The 16,477-nt window shown below is 47.1% G+C and overlaps 18 non-coding genes across 18 annotated transcripts; all 18 read left to right on the top strand.

The window, feature by feature from the left end:
- Positions 1–117: 117 nt before the first annotated feature.
- trnac-gca (transfer RNA cysteine (anticodon GCA)) lies at positions 118–189 on the top strand. The gene has a single exon. It is a non-coding gene; the product is annotated as a tRNA-Cys (tRNA).
- Positions 190–655: 466 nt separating this feature from the next.
- trnac-gca (transfer RNA cysteine (anticodon GCA)) lies at positions 656–727 on the top strand. Its single transcript has one exon. It is a non-coding gene; the product is annotated as a tRNA-Cys (tRNA).
- Positions 728–1,713: 986 nt separating this feature from the next.
- Positions 1,714–1,785, top strand: trnac-gca (transfer RNA cysteine (anticodon GCA)). Its single transcript has one exon. It is a non-coding gene; the product is annotated as a tRNA-Cys (tRNA).
- Positions 1,786–2,790: 1,005 nt separating this feature from the next.
- trnac-gca (transfer RNA cysteine (anticodon GCA)) lies at positions 2,791–2,862 on the top strand. Its single transcript has one exon. It is a non-coding gene; the product is annotated as a tRNA-Cys (tRNA).
- A 986-nt stretch (positions 2,863–3,848) lies between these two features.
- Positions 3,849–3,920, top strand: trnac-gca (transfer RNA cysteine (anticodon GCA)). The gene has a single exon. It is a non-coding gene; the product is annotated as a tRNA-Cys (tRNA).
- A 467-nt stretch (positions 3,921–4,387) lies between these two features.
- Positions 4,388–4,459, top strand: trnac-gca (transfer RNA cysteine (anticodon GCA)). The gene has a single exon. It is a non-coding gene; the product is annotated as a tRNA-Cys (tRNA).
- A 1,524-nt stretch (positions 4,460–5,983) lies between these two features.
- On the top strand, positions 5,984–6,055 carry trnac-gca (transfer RNA cysteine (anticodon GCA)). Its single transcript has one exon. It is a non-coding gene; the product is annotated as a tRNA-Cys (tRNA).
- A 467-nt stretch (positions 6,056–6,522) lies between these two features.
- On the top strand, positions 6,523–6,594 carry trnac-gca (transfer RNA cysteine (anticodon GCA)). The gene has a single exon. It is a non-coding gene; the product is annotated as a tRNA-Cys (tRNA).
- Positions 6,595–7,060: 466 nt separating this feature from the next.
- Positions 7,061–7,132, top strand: trnac-gca (transfer RNA cysteine (anticodon GCA)). The gene has a single exon. It is a non-coding gene; the product is annotated as a tRNA-Cys (tRNA).
- Positions 7,133–8,118: 986 nt separating this feature from the next.
- Positions 8,119–8,190, top strand: trnac-gca (transfer RNA cysteine (anticodon GCA)). The gene has a single exon. It is a non-coding gene; the product is annotated as a tRNA-Cys (tRNA).
- Positions 8,191–8,657: 467 nt separating this feature from the next.
- Positions 8,658–8,729, top strand: trnac-gca (transfer RNA cysteine (anticodon GCA)). The gene has a single exon. It is a non-coding gene; the product is annotated as a tRNA-Cys (tRNA).
- Positions 8,730–9,195: 466 nt separating this feature from the next.
- On the top strand, positions 9,196–9,267 carry trnac-gca (transfer RNA cysteine (anticodon GCA)). The gene has a single exon. It is a non-coding gene; the product is annotated as a tRNA-Cys (tRNA).
- A 986-nt stretch (positions 9,268–10,253) lies between these two features.
- Positions 10,254–10,325, top strand: trnac-gca (transfer RNA cysteine (anticodon GCA)). The gene has a single exon. It is a non-coding gene; the product is annotated as a tRNA-Cys (tRNA).
- A 467-nt stretch (positions 10,326–10,792) lies between these two features.
- On the top strand, positions 10,793–10,864 carry trnac-gca (transfer RNA cysteine (anticodon GCA)). Its single transcript has one exon. It is a non-coding gene; the product is annotated as a tRNA-Cys (tRNA).
- A 1,524-nt stretch (positions 10,865–12,388) lies between these two features.
- trnac-gca (transfer RNA cysteine (anticodon GCA)) lies at positions 12,389–12,460 on the top strand. The gene has a single exon. It is a non-coding gene; the product is annotated as a tRNA-Cys (tRNA).
- A 467-nt stretch (positions 12,461–12,927) lies between these two features.
- Positions 12,928–12,999, top strand: trnac-gca (transfer RNA cysteine (anticodon GCA)). Its single transcript has one exon. It is a non-coding gene; the product is annotated as a tRNA-Cys (tRNA).
- Positions 13,000–13,465: 466 nt separating this feature from the next.
- On the top strand, positions 13,466–13,537 carry trnac-gca (transfer RNA cysteine (anticodon GCA)). The gene has a single exon. It is a non-coding gene; the product is annotated as a tRNA-Cys (tRNA).
- A 2,063-nt stretch (positions 13,538–15,600) lies between these two features.
- trnac-gca (transfer RNA cysteine (anticodon GCA)) lies at positions 15,601–15,672 on the top strand. Its single transcript has one exon. It is a non-coding gene; the product is annotated as a tRNA-Cys (tRNA).
- Positions 15,673–16,477: the final 805 nt, after the last annotated feature.

Genomic DNA, 16,477 nt, shown 5'->3' with positions numbered 1-16,477 from the left:
ACATGCAAAACATCTCTGCTGCACGTAAACTGTTGAAAGGTGCAGACAAGAGAGTTGCTTTCGACAATTGTCACTGTATCATGATGAAAACTTAAACATGCAGCGCAGCGTTCTCATGGGGGTGTAGCTCAGTGGTAGAGCATTTGACTGCAGATCAAGAGGTCCCCAGTTCAAATCTGGGTGCCCCCTTTATACAAGCAATTTCCCTGCACTTGAGCAGTTTTCAAGTAACTTCCGTTACCCATTCTGCACAGGGCAGATTTAGGACGGGGCGTTTTGTTACCACAGCAAGGTTCCTTCTGTGATGAACAGCTGAAGGACACGAAGATCCATGTTGCATCGTGAGATGTTGCAAAATACGCACTGCAGTGCCGAAACGAGAGCTTGAAAGCATTGCATGTGCATTCGGTCAGCGCCGATGCAACCTGTGAGGGCATCTGCGCAATATCTTACGTCCATCTAAACTCTGCAACTCAGCCATATCCATTGCCGATGCAAATGCTATTGAAGTCAGACGGTCAATTTGGAGTTACATTCCACATACAAAACATCTCTGCTGCACGTAAACTGTTGAAAGGCACAGACAAGAGAGTTGTTTTTGAGAATTGTCACTGTACAATGCGGAAAGCTTAAACATGCACCGCAGCTTCCTCTTGGGGGTGTAGCTCAGTGGTAGAGCATTTGACTGCAGATCAAGAGGTCCCCAGTTCAAATCTGGGTGCCCCCTTTATACAAGCAATATCCCTGCACTTGAGCAGTTTTTCAACTAACTTCCGTAACCCATTCTGCACTGGGCAGACTTAGGAAGGAGTGTTTTGTTACCACAGCAAGGTTCCTTCTGTGATGGGAAAGTGAGGTCTGCAGATGCTGGACATCAGAGCTGAAAATATGTTGCTGGAAAAGCGCAGCAGGTCAGGCAGCATCCAGGGAACAGGAGAATCGACGTTTCGGGCATAAGCCCTTCTTCAGGAATGATCCTGAAGAAGGGCTTATGAAAAAAGCCTCATTCCTGAAGAAGGGCTTATGCCCGAAACGTCGATTCTCCTGTTCCCTGGATGCTGCCTGACCTGCTGCGCTTTTCCAGCAACACATTTTCAGCTCTGATCTCCAGCATCTGCAGACCTCACTTTCTCCTCAAAGATTTCAACCTACTGCGAATCCTCTCACAAGGATGCCTTCCTTGAAGAAGCTCTCTTCCTCCCTCTACAAAGATTTCAGTGAGTCCCTCTCTCACTGCACCCCCCAGGTCATCTCCTCATTCCTGAAGAAGGGCTTATGCCCGAAACGTAGATTCTCCTATTCCCTGGATGCTGCCTGACCTGCTGCGCTTTTCCAGCAACACATTTTCAGCTCCTTCTGTGATGAACAGCTGAAGGACACGAAGATCCATGTTGCATTGTGAGATGTTGCAAAATACGCACTGCAGTGCCGAAACGAGAGCATGAAAGCATTGCATGTGCATTCGTTCAGCGCCGATGCAATCTATGAGGGCATCTGCGCAATATCTTACGTCCATCTAAACTCTGCCACACAGCCATTTCCATTGCCGATGCAAATGCTATTGAAGTCAGACAGTCATTTTGGAGTTACGTTCCACATGCAAAACATCTCTGCTGCACGTAAACTGTTGAAAGGCGCAGATAAGAGAGTTGTTTTAGACAATTGTCACTGTATTATGCGGAAAGTGTAAACATGCAACGCAGCATAGCGGGTGGGGGTGTAGCTCAGTGGTAGAGCATTTGACTGCAGATCAAGAGGTCCCCAGTTCAAATCTGGGTGCCCCCTTTATACAAGCAATATCCCTGCACTTGAGCAGTTTTTCAACGAACTTCCGTTACCCATTCTACACTGGGCAGATTTAGGAAGGGGTATTTTGTTACCACAGCAAGGTTCCTTCTGTGATGAACAGCTGAAGGACACGAAGATCTGTGTTGCATCGTGAGATGTTGCAAAACATGCACTGCAGTGCCAAAACGAGAGTTTGAAAGCATTGCATGTGCATTCGGTCTGCGCCGATGCAAACAGTGAGGGCATCTGCGCAATATCTTACGTCCATCTAAACTCTGCCACTCAGCCATTTCCATTGCCGATGCAAATGCTATTGAAGTCAGACAGTCATTTTGGAGTTACGTTCCACATGCAAAACATCTCTGCTGCACGTAAACTGTTGAAAGGTGCAGACAAGAGAGTTGCTTTCGACAATTGTCACTGTATCATGATGAAAACTTAAACATGCAGCGCAGCGTTCTCATGGGGGTGTAGCTCAGTGGTAGAGCATTTGACTGCAGATCAAGAGGTCCCCAGTTCAAATCTGGATGCCCCCTTTATACAAGCAATTTCCCTGCACTTGAGCAGTTTTCAAGTAACTTCCGTTACCCATTCTGCACAGGGCAGATTTAGGACGTGGCGTTTTGTTACCACAGCAAGGTTCCTTCTGTGATGAACAGCTGAAGGACACGAAGATCCATGTTGCATCGTGAGATGTTGCAAAATACGCACTGCAGTGCCAAAACGAGAGTTTGAAAGCATTGCATGTGCATTCGGTCTGCGCCGAGGCAAACAGTGAGGGCATCTGCGCAATATCTTACGTCCATCTAAACTCTGCAACTCAGCCATATCCATTGCCGATGCAAATGCTATTGAAGTCAGACGGTCAATTTGGAGTTACATTCCACATACAAAACATCTCTGCTGCACGTAAACTGTTGAAAGGCACAGACAAGAGAGTTGTTTTTGAGAATTGTCACTGTACAATGCGGAAAGCTTAAACATACACCGCAGCTTCCTCTTGGGGGTGTAGCTCAGTGGTAGAGCATTTGACTGCAGATCAAGAGGTCCCCAGTTCAAATCTGGGTGCCCCCTTTATACAAGCAATATCCCTGCAATTGAGCAGTTTTTCAACTAACTTCCGTAACCCATTCTGCACTGGGCAGACTTAGCAAGGAGTGTTTTGTTACCACAGCAAGGTTCCTTCTGTGATGGGAAAGTGAGGTCTGCAGATGCTGGACATCAGAGCTGAAAATATGTTGCTGGAAAAGCGCAGCAGGTCAGGCAGCATCCAGGGAACAGGAGAATCGACGTTTCGGGCATAAGCCCTTCTTCAGGAATGATCCTGAAGAAGGGCTTATGAAAAAAGCCTCATTCCTGAAGAAGGGCTTATGCCCGAAACGTCGATTCTCCTGTTCCCTGGATGCTGCCTGACCTGCTGCGCTTTTCCAGCAACACATTTTCAGCTCTGATCTCCAGCATCTGCAGACCTCACTTTCTCCTCAAAGATTTCAACCTACTGCGAATCCTCTCACAAGGATGCCTTCCTTGAAGAAGCTCTCTTCCTCCCTCTACAAAGATTTCAGTGAGTCCCTCTCTCACTGCACCCCCCAGGTCATCTCCTCATTCCTGAAGAAGGGCTTATGCCCGAAACGTAGATTCTCCTATTCCCTGGATGCTGCCTGACCTGCTGCGCTTTTCCAGCAACACATTTTCAGCTCCTTCTGTGATGAACAGCTGAAGGACACGAAGATCCATGTTGCATTGTGAGATGTTGCAAAATACGCACTGCAGTGCCGAAACGAGAGCATGAAAGCATTGCATGTACATTCGTTCAGCGCCGATGCAATCTATGAGGGCATCTGCGCAATATCTTACGTCCATCTAAACTCTGCCACTCAGCCATTTCCATTGCCGATGCAAATGCTATTGAAGTCAGACAGTCATTTTGGAGTTACGTTCCACATGCAAAACATCTCTGCTGCACGTAAACTGTTGAAAGGCGCAGATAAGAGAGTTGTTTTAGACAATTGTCACTGTATTATGCGGAAAGTGTAAACATGCAACGCAGCATAGCGGGTGGGGGTGTAGCTCAGTGGTAGAGCATTTGACTGCAGATCAAGAGGTCCCCAGTTCAAATCTGGGTGCCCCCTTTATACAAGCAATATCCCTGCACTTGAGCAGTTTTTCAACGAACTTCCGTTACCCATTCTACACTGGGCAGATTTAGGAAGGGGTATTTTGTTACCACAGCAAGGTTCCTTCTGTGATGAACAGCTGAAGGACACAAAGATCTGTGTTGCATCGTGAGATGTTGCAAAACATGCACTGCAGTGCCAAAACGAGAGTTTGAAAGCATTGCATGTGCATTCGGTCTGCGCCGATGCAAACAGTGAGGGCATCTGCGCAATATCTTACGTCCATCTAAACTCTGCCACTCAGCCATTTCCATTGCCGATGCAAATGCTATTGAAGTCAGACAGTCATTTTGGAGTTACGTTCCACATGCAAAACATCTCTGCTGCACGTAAACTGTTGAAAGGTGCAGACAAGAGAGTTGCTTTCGACAATTGTCACTGTATCATGATGAAAACTTAAACATGCAGCGCAGCGTTCTCATGGGGGTGTAGCTCAGTGGTAGAGCATTTGACTGCAGATCAAGAGGTCCCCAGTTCAAATCTGGGTGCCCCCTTTATACAAGCAATTTCCCTGCACTTGAGCAGTTTTCAAGTAACTTCCGTTACCCATTCTGCACAGGGCAGATTTAGGACGTGGCGTTTTGTTACCACAGCAAGGTTCCTTCTGTGATGAACAGCTGAAGGACACGAAGATCCATGTTGCATCGTGAGATGTTGCAAAATACGCACTGCAGTGCCAAAACGAGAGTTTGAAAGCATTGCATGTGCATTCGGTCTGCGCTGAGGCAAACAGTGAGGGCATCTGCGCAATATCTTACGTCCATCTAAACTCTGCAACTCAGCCATATCCATTGCCGATGCAAATGCTATTGAAGTCAGACGGTCAATTTGGAGTTACATTCCACATACAAAACATCTCTGCTGCACGTAAACTGTTGAAAGGCACAGACAAGAGAGTTGTTTTTGAGAATTGTCACTGTACAATGCGGAAAGCTTAAACATACACCGCAGCTTCCTCTTGGGGGTGTAGCTCAGTGGTAGAGCATTTGACTGCAGATCAAGAGGTCCCCAGTTCAAAGCTGGGTGCCCCCTTTATACAAGCAATATCCCTGCACTTGAGCAGTTTTTCAACTAACTTCCGTAACCCATTCTGCACTGGGCAGACTTAGGAAGGAGTGTTTTGTTACCACAGCAAGGTTCCTTCTGTGATGGGAAAGTGAGGTCTGCAGATGCTGGACATCAGAGCTGAAAATATGTTGCTGGAAAAGCGCAGCAGGTCAGGCAGCATCCAGGGAACAGGAGAATCGACGTTTCGGGCATAAGCCCTTCTTCAGGAATGATCCTGAAGAAGGGCTTATGAAAAAAGCCTCATTCCTGAAGAAGGGCTTATGCCCGAAACGTCGATTCTCCTGTTCCCTGGATGCTGCCTGACCTGCTGCGCTTTTCCAGCAACACATTTTCAGCTCTGATCTCCAGCATCTGCAGACCTCACTTTCTCCTCAAAGATTTCAACCTACTGCGAATCCTCTCACAAGGATGCCTTCCTTGAAGAAGCTCTCTTCCTCCCTCTACAAAGATTTCAGTGAGTCCCTCTCTCACTGCACCCCCCAGGTCATCTCCTCATTCCTGAAGAAGGGCTTATGCCCGAAACGTAGATTCTCCTATTCCCTGGATGCTGCCTGACCTGCTGCGCTTTTCCAGCAACACATTTTCAGCTCCTTCTGTGATGAACAGCTGAAGGACACGAAGATCCATGTTGCATTGTGAGATGTTGCAAAATACGCACTGCAGTGCCGAAACGAGAGCATGAAAGCATTGCATGTGCATTCGTTCAGCGCCGATGCAATCTATGAGGGCATCTGCGCAATATCTTACGTCCATCTAAACTCTGCCACTCAGCCATTTCCATTGCCGATGCAAATGCTATTGAAGTCAGACATTCATTTTGGAGTTACGTTCCACATGCAAAACATCTCTGCTGCACGTAAACTGTTGAAAGGCGCAGATAAGAGAGTTGTTTTAGACAATTGTCACTGTATTATGCGGAAAGTGTAAACATGCAACGCAGCATAGCGGGTGGGGGTGTAGCTCAGTGGTAGAGCATTTGACTGCAGATCAAGAGGTCCCCAGTTCAAATCTGGGTGCCCCCTTTATACAAGCAATATCCCTGCACTTGAGCAGTTTTTCAACGAACTTCCGTTACCCATTCTACACTGGGCAGATTTAGGAAGGGGTATTTTGTTACCACAGCAAGGTTCCTTCTGTGATGAACAGCTGAAGGACACGAAGATCTGTGTTGCATCGTGAGATGTTGCAAAACATGCACTGCAGTGCCAAAACGAGAGTTTGAAAGCATTGCATGTGCATTCGGTCTGCGCCGATGCAAACAGTGAGGGCATCTGCGCAATATCTTACGTCCATCTAAACTCTGCCACTCAGCCATTTCCATTGCCGATGCAAATGCTATTGAAGTCAGACAGTCATTTTGGAGTTACGTTCCACATGCAAAACATCTCTGCTGCACGTAAACTGTTGAAAGGTGCAGACAAGAGAGTTGCTTTCGACAATTGTCACTGTATCATGATGAAAACTTAAACATGCAGCGCAGCGTTCTCATGGGGGTGTAGCTCAGTGGTAGAGCATTTGACTGCAGATCAAGAGGTCCCCAGTTCAAATCTGGGTGCCCCCTTTATACAAGCAATTTCCCTGCACTTGAGCAGTTTTCAAGTAACTTCCGTTACCCATTCTGCACAGGGCAGATTTAGGACGTGGCGTTTTGTTACCACAGCAAGGTTCCTTCTGTGATGAACAGCTGAAGGACACGAAGATCCATGTTGCATCGTGAGATGTTGCAAAATACGCACTGCAGTGCCAAAACGAGAGTTTGAAAGCATTGCATGTGCATTCGGTCTGCGCCGATGCAAACAGTGAGGGCATCTGCGCAATATCTTACGTCCATCTAAACTCTGCAACTCAGCCATATCCATTGCCGATGCAAATGCTATTGAAGTCAGACGGTCAATTTGGAGTTACATTCCACATACAAAACATCTCTGCTGCACGTAAACTGTTGAAAGGCACAGACAAGAGAGTTGTTTTTGAGAATTGTCACTGTACAATGTGGAAAGCTTAAACATGCACCGCAGCTTCCTCTTGGGGGTGTAGCTCAGTGGTAGAGCATTTGACTGCAGATCAAGAGGTCCCCAGTTCAAATCTGGGTGCCCCCTTTATACAAGCAATATCCCTGCACTTGAGCAGTTTTTCAACTAACTTCCGTAACCCATTCTGCACTGGGCAGACTTAGGAAGGAGTGTTTTGTTACCACAGCAAGGTTCCTTCTGTGATGGGAAAGTGAGGTCTGCAGATGCTGGACATCAGAGCTGAAAATATGTTGCTGGAAAAGCGCAGCAGGTCAGGCAGCATCCAGGGAACAGGAGAATCGACGTTTCGGGCATAAGCCCTTCTTCAGGAATGATCCTGAAGAAGGGCTTATGAAAAAAGCCTCATTCCTGAAGAAGGGCTTATGCCCGAAACGTCGATTCTCCTGTTCCCTGGATGCTGCCTGACCTGCTGCGCTTTTCCAGCAACACATTTTCAGCTCTGATCTCCAGCATCTGCAGACCTCACTTTCTCCTCAAAGATTTCAACCTACTGCGAATCCTCTCACAAGGATGCCTTCCTTGAAGAAGCTCTCTTCCTCCCTCTACAAAGATTTCAGTGAGTCCCTCTCTCACTGCACCCCCCAGGTCATCTCCTCATTCCTGAAGAAGGGCTTATGCCCGAAACGTAGATTCTCCTATTCCCTGGATGCTGCCTGACCTGCTGCGCTTTTCCAGCAACACATTTTCAGCTCCTTCTGTGATGAACAGCTGAAGGACACGAAGATCCATGTTGCATTGTGAGATGTTGCAAAATACGCACTGCAGTGCCGAAACGAGAGCATGAAAGCATTGCATGTGCATTCGTTCAGCGCCGATGCAATCTATGAGGGCATCTGCGCAATATCTTACGTCCATCTAAACTCTGCCACTCAGCCATTTCCATTGCCGATGCAAATGCTATTGAAGTCAGACAGTCATTTTGGAGTTACGTTCCACATGCAAAACATCTCTGCTGCACGTAAACTGTTGAAAGGCGCAGATAAGAGAGTTGTTTTAGACAATTGTCACTGTATTATGCGGAAAGTGTAAACATGCAACGCAGCATAGCGGGTGGGGGTGTAGCTCAGTGGTAGAGCATTTGACTGCAGATCAAGAGGTCCCCAGTTCAAATCTGGGTGCCCCCTTTATACAAGCAATATCCCTGCACTTGAGCAGTTTTTCAACGAACTTCCGTTACCCATTCTACACTGGGCAGATTTAGGAAGGGGTATTTTGTTACCACAGCAAGGTTCCTTCTGTGATGAACAGCTGAAGGACACGAAGATCTGTGTTGCATCGTGAGATGTTGCAAAACATGCACTGCAGTGCCAAAACGAGAGTTTGAAAGCATTGCATGTGCATTCGGTCTGCGCCGATGCAAACAGTGAGGGCATCTGCGCAATATCTTACGTCCATCTAAACTCTGCCACTCAGCCATTTCCATTGCCGATGCAAATGCTATTGAAGTCAGACAGTCATTTTGGAGTTACGTTCCACATGCAAAACATCTCTGCTGCACGTAAACTGTTGAAAGGTGCAGACAAGAGAGTTGCTTTCGACAATTGTCACTGTATCATGATGAAAACTTAAACATGCAGCGCAGCGTTCTCATGGGGGTGTAGCTCAGTGGTAGAGCATTTGACTGCAGATCAAGAGGTCCCCAGTTCAAATCTGGGTGCCCCCTTTATACAAGCAATTTCCCTGCACTTGAGCAGTTTTCAAGTAACTTCCGTTACCCATTCTGCACAGGGCAGATTTAGGACGTGGCGTTTTGTTACCACAGCAAGGTTCCTTCTGTGATGAACAGCTGAAGGACACGAAGATCCATGTTGCATCGTGAGATGTTGCAAAATACGCACTGCAGTGCCAAAACGAGAGTTTGAAAGCATTGCATGTGCATTCGGTCTGCGCCGATGCAAACAGTGAGGGCATCTGCGCAATATCTTACGTCCATCTAAACTCTGCAACTCAGCCATATCCATTGCCGATGCAAATGCTATTGAAGTCAGACGGTCAATTTGGAGTTACATTCCACATACAAAACATCTCTGCTGCACGTAAACTGTTGAAAGGCACAGACAAGAGAGTTGTTTTTGAGAATTGTCACTGTACAATGTGGAAAGCTTAAACATGCACCGCAGCTTCCTCTTGGGGGTGTAGCTCAGTGGTAGAGCATTTGACTGCAGATCAAGAGGTCCCCAGTTCAAATCTGGGTGCCCCCTTTATACAAGCAATATCCCTGCACTTGAGCAGTTTTTCAACTAACTTCCGTAACCCATTCTGCACTGGGCAGACTTAGGAAGGAGTGTTTTGTTACCACAGCAAGGTTCCTTCTGTGATGGGAAAGTGAGGTCTGCAGATGCTGGACATCAGAGCTGAAAATATGTTGCTGGAAAAGCGCAGCAGGTCAGGCAGCATCCAGGGAACAGGAGAATCGACGTTTCGGGCATAAGCCCTTCTTCAGGAATGATCCTGAAGAAGGGCTTATGAAAAAAGCCTCATTCCTGAAGAAGGGCTTATGCCCGAAACGTCGATTCTCCTGTTCCCTGGATGCTGCCTGACCTGCTGCGCTTTTCCAGCAACACATTTTCAGCTCTGATCTCCAGCATCTGCAGACCTCACTTTCTCCTCAAAGATTTCAACCTACTGCGAATCCTCTCACAAGGATGCCTTCCTTGAAGAAGCTCTCTTCCTCCCTCTACAAAGATTTCAGTGAGTCCCTCTCTCACTGCACCCCCCAGGTCATCTCCTCATTCCTGAAGAAGGGCTTATGCCCGAAACGTAGATTCTCCTATTCCCTGGATGCTGCCTGACCTGCTGCGCTTTTCCAGCAACACATTTTCAGCTCCTTCTGTGATGAACAGCTGAAGGACACGAAGATCCATGTTGCATTGTGAGATGTTGCAAAATACGCACTGCAGTGCCGAAACGAGAGCATGAAAGCATTGCATGTGCATTCGTTCAGCGCCGATGCAATCTATGAGGGCATCTGCGCAATATCTTACGTCCATCTAAACTCTGCCACTCAGCCATTTCCATTGCCGATGCAAATGCTATTGAAGTCAGACAGTCATTTTGGAGTTACGTTCCACATGCAAAACATCTCTGCTGCACGTAAACTGTTGAAAGGCGCAGATAAGAGAGTTGTTTTAGACAATTGTCACTGTATTATGCGGAAAGTGTAAACATGCAACGCAGCATAGCGGGTGGGGGTGTAGCTCAGTGGTAGAGCATTTGACTGCAGATCAAGAGGTCCCCAGTTCAAATCTGGGTGCCCCCTTTATACAAGCAATATCCCTGCACTTGAGCAGTTTTTCAACGAACTTCCGTTACCCATTCTACACTGGGCAGATTTAGGAAGGGGTATTTTGTTACCACAGCAAGGTTCCTTCTGTGATGAACAGCTGAAGGACACGAAGATCTGTGTTGCATCGTGAGATGTTGCAAAACATGCACTGCAGTGCCAAAACGAGAGTTTGAAAGCATTGCATGTGCATTCGGTCTGCGCCGATGCAAACAGTGAGGGCATCTGCGCAATATCTTACGTCCATCTAAACTCTGCCACTCAGCCATTTCCATTGCCGATGCAAATGCTATTGAAGTCAGACAGTCATTTTGGAGTTACGTTCCACATGCAAAACATCTCTGCTGCACGTAAACTGTTGAAAGGTGCAGACAAGAGAGTTGCTTTCGACAATTGTCACTGTATCATGATGAAAACTTAAACATGCAGCGCAGCGTTCTCATGGGGGTGTAGCTCAGTGGTAGAGCATTTGACTGCAGATCAAGAGGTCCCCAGTTCAAATCTGGGTGCCCCCTTTATACAAGCAATTTCCCTGCACTTGAGCAGTTTTCAAGTAACTTCCGTTACCCATTCTGCACAGGGCAGATTTAGGACGTGGCGTTTTGTTACCACAGCAAGGTTCCTTCTGAGATGAACAGCTGAAGGACACGAAGATCCATGTTGCATCGTGAGATGTTGCAAAATACGCACTGCAGTGCCAAAACGAGAGTTTGAAAGCATTGCATGTGCATTCGGTCTGCGCCGAGGCAAACAGTGAGGGCATCTGCGCAATATCTTACGTCCATCTAAACTCTGCAACTCAGCCATATCCATTGCCGATGCAAATGCTATTGAAGTCAGACGGTCAATTTGGAGTTACATTCCACATACAAAACATCTCTGCTGCACGTAAACTGTTGAAAGGCACAGACAAGAGAGTTGTTTTTGAGAATTGTCACTGTACAATGCGGAAAGCTTAAACATACACCGCAGCTTCCTCTTGGGGGTGTAGCTCAGTGGTAGAGCATTTGACTGCAGATCAAGAGGTCCCCAGTTCAAAGCTGGGTGCCCCCTTTATACAAGCAATATCCCTGCACTTGAGCAGTTTTTCAACTAACTTCCGTAACCCATTCTGCACTGGGCAGACTTAGGAAGGAGTGTTTTGTTACCACAGCAAGGTTCCTTCTGTGATGGGAAAGTGAGGTCTGCAGATGCTGGACATCAGAGCTGAAAATATGTTGCTGGAAAAGCGCAGCAGGTCAGGCAGCATCCAGGGAACAGGAGAATCGACGTTTCGGGCATAAGCCCTTCTTCAGGAATGATCCTGAAGAAGGGCTTATGAAAAAAGCCTCATTCCTGAAGAAGGGCTTATGCCCGAAACGTCGATTCTCCTGTTCCCTGGATGCTGCCTGACCTGCTGCGCTTTTCCAGCAACACATTTTCAGCTCTGATCTCCAGCATCTGCAGACCTCACTTTCTCCTCAAAGATTTCAACCTACTGCGAATCCTCTCACAAGGATGCCTTCCTTGAAGAAGCTCTCTTCCTCCCTCTACAAAGATTTCAGTGAGTCCCTCTCTCACTGCACCCCCCAGGTCATCTCCTCATTCCTGAAGAAGGGCTTATGCCCGAAACGTAGATTCTCCTATTCCCTGGATGCTGCCTGACCTGCTGCGCTTTTCCAGCAACACATTTTCAGCTCCTTCTGTGATGAACAGCTGAAGGACACGAAGATCCATGTTGCATTGTGAGATGTTGCAAAATACGCACTGCAGTGCCGAAACGAGAGCATGAAAGCATTGCATGTGCATTCGTTCAGCGCCGATGCAATCTATGAGGGCATCTGCGCAATATCTTACGTCCATCTAAACTCTGCCACTCAGCCATTTCCATTGCCGATGCAAATGCTATTGAAGTCAGACATTCATTTTGGAGTTACGTTCCACATGCAAAACATCTCTGCTGCACGTAAACTGTTGAAAGGCGCAGATAAGAGAGTTGTTTTAGACAATTGTCACTGTATTATGCGGAAAGTGTAAACATGCAACGCAGCATAGCGGGTGGGGGTGTAGCTCAGTGGTAGAGCATTTGACTGCAGATCAAGAGGTCCCCAGTTCAAATCTGGGTGCCCCCTTTATACAAGCAATATCCCTGCACTTGAGCAGTTTTTCAACGAACTTCCGTTACCCATTCTACACTGGGCAGATTTAGGAAGGGGTATTTTGTTACCACAGCAAGGTTCCTTCTGTGATGAACAGCTGAAGGACACGAAGATCTGTGTTGCATCGTGAGATGTTGCAAAACATGCACTGCAGTGCCAAAACGAGAATTTGAAAGCATTGCATGTGCATTCGGTCTGCGCCGATGCAAACAGTGAGGGCATCTGCGCAATATCTTACGTCCATCTAAACTCTGCCACTCAGCCATTTCCATTGCCGATGCAAATGCTATTGAAGTCAGACAGTCATTTTGGAGTTACGTTCCACATGCAAAACATCTCTGCTGCACGTAAACTGTTGAAAGGTGCAGACAAGAGAGTTGCTTTCGACAATTGTCACTGTATCATGATGAAAACTTAAACATGCAGCGCAGCGTTCTCATGGGGGTGTAGCTCAGTGGTAGAGCATTTGACTGCAGATCAAGAGGTCCCCAGTTCAAATCTGGGTGCCCCCTTTATACAAGCAATTTCCCTGCACTTGAGCAGTTTTCAAGTAACTTCCGTTACCCATTCTGCACAGGGCAGATTTAGGACGTGGCGTTTTGTTACCACAGCAAGGTTCCTTCTGTGATGAACAGCTGAAGGACACGAAGATCCATGTTGCATCGTGAGATGTTGCAAAATACGCACTGCAGTGCCAAAACGAGAGTTTGAAAGCATTGCATGTGCATTCGGTCTGCGCCGATGCAAACAGTGAGGGCATCTGCGCAATATCTTACGTCCATCTAAACTCTGCAACTCAGCCATATCCATTGCCGATGCAAATGCTATTGAAGTCAGACGGTCAATTTGGAGTTACATTCCACATACAAAACATCTCTGCTGCACGTAAACTGTTGAAAGGCACAGACAAGAGAGTTGTTTTTGAGAATTGTCACTGTACAATGCGGAAAGCTTAAACATGCACCGCAGCTTCCTCTTGGGGGTGTAGCTCAGTGGTAGAGCATTTGACTGCAGATCAAGAGGTCCCCAGTTCAAATCTGGGTGCCCCCTTTATACAAGCAATATCCCTGCACTTGAGCAGTTTTTCAACTAACTTCCGTAACCCATTCTGCACTGGGCAGACTTAGGAAGGAGTGTTTTGTTACCACAGCAAGGTTCCTTCTGTGATGGGAAAGTGAGGTCTGCAGATGCTGGACATCAGAGCTGAAAATATGTTGCTGGAAAAGCGCAGCAGGTCAGGCAGCATCCAGGGAACAGGAGAATCGACGTTTCGGGCATAAGCCCTTCTTCAGGAATGATCCTGAAGAAGGGCTTATGAAAAAAGCCTCATTCCTGAAGAAGGGCTTATGCCCGAAACGTCGATTCTCCTGTTCCCTGGGTGCTGCCTGACCTGCTGCGCTTTTCCAGCAACACATTTTCAGCTCTGATCTCCAGCATCTGCAGACCTCACTTTCTCCTCAAAGATTTCAACCTACTGCGAATCCTCTCACAAGGATGCCTTCCTTGAAGAAGCTCTCTTCCTCCCTCTACAAAGATTTCAGTGAGTCCCTCTCTCACTGCACCCCCCAGGTCATCTCCTCATTCCTGAAGAAGGGCTTATGCCCGAAACGTAGATTCTCCTATTCCCTGGATGCTGCCTGACCTGCTGCGCTTTTCCAGCAACACATTTTCAGCTCCTTCTGTGATGAACAGCTGAAGGACACGAAGATCCATGTTGCATTGTGAGATGTTGCAAAATACGCACTGCAGTGCCGAAACGAGAGCATGAAAGCATTGCATGTACATTCGTTCAGCGCCGATGCAATCTATGAGGGCATCTGCGCAATATCTTACGTCCATCTAAACTCTGCCACTCAGCCATTTCCATTGCCGATGCAAATGCTATTGAAGTCAGACAGTCATTTTGGAGTTACGTTCCACATGCAAAACATCTCTGCTGCACGTAAACTGTTGAAAGGCGCAGATAAGAGAGTTGTTTTAGACAATTGTCACTGTATTATGCGGAAAGTGTAAACATGCAACGCAGCATAGCGGGTGGGGGTGTAGCTCAGTGGTAGAGCTTTTGACTGCAGATCAAGCGGTCCCCAGTTCAAATCTGGGTGCCCCCTTTATACAAGCAATATCCCTGCACTTGAGCAGTTTTTCAACGAACTTCCGTTACCCATTCTACACTGGGCAGATTTAGGAAGGGGTATTTTGTTACCACAGCAAGGTTCCTTCTGTGATGAACAGCTGAAGGACACGAAGATCTGTGTTGCATCGTGAGATGTTGCAAAACATGCACTGCAGTGCCAAAACGAGAGTTTGAAAGCATTGCATGTGCATTCGGTCTGCGCCGATGCAAACAGTGAGGGCATCTGCGCAATATCTTACGTCCATCTAAACTCTGCCACTCAGCCATTTCCATTGCCGATGCAAATGCTATTGAAGTCAGACAGTCATTTTGGAGTTACGTTCCACATGCAAAACATCTCTGCTGCACGTAAACTGTTGAAAGGTGCAGACAAGAGAGTTGCTTTCGACAATTGTCACTGTATCATGATGAAAACTTAAACATGCAGCGCAGCGTTCTCATGGGGGTGTAGCTCAGTGGTAGAGCATTTGACTGCAGATCAAGAGGTCCCCAGTTCAAATCTGGATGCCCCCTTTATACAAGCAATTTCCCTGCACTTGAGCAGTTTTCAAGTAACTTCCGTTACCCATTCTGCACAGGGCAGATTTAGGACGTGGCGTTTTGTTACCACAGCAAGGTTCCTTCTGTGATGAACAGCTGAAGGACACGAAGATCCATGTTGCATCGTGAGATGTTGCAAAATACGCACTGCAGTGCCAAAACGAGAGTTTGAAAGCATTGCATGTGCATTCGGTCTGCGCCGAGGCAAACAGTGAGGGCATCTGCGCAATATCTTACGTCCATCTAAACTCTGCAACTCAGCCATATCCATTGCCGATGCAAATGCTATTGAAGTCAGACGGTCAATTTGGAGTTACATTCCACATACAAAACATCTCTGCTGCACGTAAACTGTTGAAAGGCACAGACAAGAGAGTTGTTTTTGAGAATTGTCACTGTACAATGCGGAAAGCTTAAACATACACCGCAGCTTCCTCTTGGGGGTGTAGCTCAGTGGTAGAGCATTTGACTGCAGATCAAGAGGTCCCCAGTTCAAATCTGGGTGCCCCCTTTATACAAGCAATATCCCTGCACTTGAGCAGTTTTTCAACTAACTTCCGTAACCCATTCTGCACTGGGCAGACTTAGGAAGGAGTGTTTTGTTACCACAGCAAGGTTCCTTCTGTGATGGGAAAGTGAGGTCTGCAGATGCTGGACATCAGAGCTGAAAATATGTTGCTGGAAAAGCGCAGCAGGTCAGGCAGCATCCAGGGAACAGGAGAATCGACGTTTCGGGCATAAGCCCTTCTTCAGGAATGATCCTGAAGAAGGGCTTATGAAAAAAGCCTCATTCCTGAAGAAGGGCTTATGCCCGAAACGTCGATTCTCCTGTTCCCTGGATGCTGCCTGACCTGCTGCGCTTTTCCAGCAACACATTTTCAGCTCTGATCTCCAGCATCTGCAGACCTCACTTTCTCCTCAAAGATTTCAACCTACTGCGAATCCTCTCACAAGGATGCCTTCCTTGAAGAAGCTCTCTTCCTCCCTCTACAAAGATTTCAGTGAGTCCCTCTCTCACTGCACCCCCCAGGTCATCTCCTCATTCCTGAAGAAGGGCTTATGCCCGAAACGTAGATTCTCCTATTCCCTGGATGCTGCCTGACCTGCTGCGCTTTTCCAGCAACACATTTTCAGCTCCTTCTGTGATGAACAGCTGAAGGACACGAAGATCCATGTTGCATTGTGAGATGTTGCAAAATACGCACTGCAGTGCCGAAACGAGAGCATGAAAGCATTGCATGTACATTCGTTCAGCGCCGATGCAATCTATGAGGGCATCTGCGCAATATCTTACGTCCATCTAAACTCTGCCACTC

The sequence above is a fragment of the Chiloscyllium plagiosum genome, unplaced genomic scaffold (genome assembly GCF_037043375.1).
Source record: "Chiloscyllium plagiosum isolate Xiang-an unplaced genomic scaffold, Cpla_swu_hap1 HiC_scaffold_32, whole genome shotgun sequence".
In the NCBI taxonomy this organism is placed as follows: Eukaryota; Metazoa; Chordata; class Chondrichthyes; order Orectolobiformes; family Hemiscylliidae; genus Chiloscyllium; species Chiloscyllium plagiosum.
This window is presented reverse-complemented; position numbering and strand designations above follow the sequence as displayed.